The sequence below is a fragment of the Chinchilla lanigera genome, unplaced genomic scaffold (genome assembly GCF_000276665.1).
Source record: "Chinchilla lanigera isolate Chin_1 unplaced genomic scaffold, ChiLan1.0 scaffold00003, whole genome shotgun sequence".
NCBI lineage: Eukaryota > Metazoa > Chordata > Mammalia > Rodentia > Chinchillidae > Chinchilla > Chinchilla lanigera.
In genome coordinates, this window is record NW_004955404.1 from 10,808,223 (window position 1) to 10,810,031 (window position 1,809).

Below are 1,809 nucleotides of genomic sequence, written 5' to 3' on the forward strand. Positions count from 1 at the left end.
CAGTCTATTAACTGTGAAAAAAGAAAGAAAGCTCAGAAGGTCCTTCCAGACCCTAACCCTCAGCTCAGGAACATATCCTGCTTTCTTTTTTATTCTTTTTGTGTGCTGCTGAGGTTGAACTTAGGGCCTTCATACTGAGCTACATCCCTAGGCCTCTTTTAATTTTGAGACGGGGTCTCCCTAAGTTGCTAATTTGCCCAGGCTGGGCTCCAGTTTTCAATCCTCTTGCCTCAGCCTCCCAGGTGTCTTATTACAGGCACGGGCCACCAAGAGTGCTTGAGAATCCCTGGTGACCCACAGAGCAGCCTACAGTGACAGGATTCCTCCCAAGTCAATGGGTGGGTATAGGCAGGCGGGCGAGCAGAGAGGCAGTTTTTCTTCAGCCAGCTTTGTTCTGACTTGGGGGCAGCTTCCGCTCTGCAGTCCGCCTCTGCGGGTCTACTCCTGCTGAACAGGGTGGTTGCTGAACAAGCGTTCATGTGGGAGAACGTCATCTTGCCAGGGCCCACCCATGCCCCCATCCTAAGCAGCTTTCCCACTCTTCATGGAGTGTGTGTGTGCGTGTGTGTGTGTGTGTGTGTGTGTGTGTGTGTGTGTGTGTGTGTGTGTTAAAACAGGTCTCCATATATAGCCCAGGCTGGTCTCAAACTCATGGCAATCCTCCTGCCTCAGCCTCCTGAGTGCTGGGACTACAGGCCTACGCATACCACGACTGGCCCTAGTTTTCTGTGTATGGCCTCTGGGGAGGTGGGACCTCCCTGAGGGGGCTGCCTGCTGCCCCAAGCCAAGCCGGAGAAGGTGTGGGGGCGACCTTACTGCTCAGACTCCTGCCTGGCTCTTCCCGGCCAAGGAGAAGGCTCAAGGAGAGGAAAGAGGTGAAAAACGCCAAAGCTAAACTCGGTTTTCCAAGAGCTTTTAATTTTTAATTTGCACCTCTCTAGGTTGTAGCCAATGGCGCTGGGACTTCTTTTTAACATTTGACTTTACTTTACTGCTTTGTGCCTCCTACACTTCCACAAAGGCATTTTAACTTTAAGAGAAAAGCTCATGGGGCAAGTCCTATGGCGTTCTGTGACCAACTGGACCCAACAGGTGTTTGCTGAGTGACTAACAGAATGAAGTGATTCTCTGGGAAAAATTTCAGAGATCCTTTGCCTCTCAGCGAAGTTTTTCTTCTTCCTTTACTAAGCTGAGGATTATCACCTACCATCTCCTCTACGGATGTGAGGAATTGGCAAAGTAGACTGCATGGTACTTGGGAACCTCTCAACCATTCAAGCTCTCTGAAATGGAATGTCCCTTTCTCTCACGCTTCAAATACTGTGTTTGGGTAACGCGAGCAACGCACTGCATGGCTGGAAAGCCAGGGGACCGCGATCCGTGCCACCTTCTTGGTCCAACAAGCGGCTCCCAGGCGGGCAGAGTAGGGGCCCAGGGTGCAATCTGGGTCGGACGTGGCGGCGTTTGCAGGGCTCGGCCACCGAGCGCGGCGGCGGCAGCGACTCCGTGGCCGGGGAGCTGGGGTGACGCGGGTCCACGCAGGTGTCCCCTGCGCGGGGTGCGCGGGGGTGCGCCGGGCCGGAGCCCCGAGAGAGACGTTATTGTTACACTGTAACGAGTCTGATTAACATGCTCCTGACACTTTCCCTTAGTTTCTCGGGCTCCTAGCAACAGCGCACAAAGGCGCGCGATTGTCCCGGGCTCCGCGGGGACACGGGGCAGCCTTTGATCTGCCACCGTCGCAGCCCGGCTGCGTGACGGGACGGCAGGGCCCGGGCGGCCGGGCTCCCCGCTGCGCCCCGCGCCCCG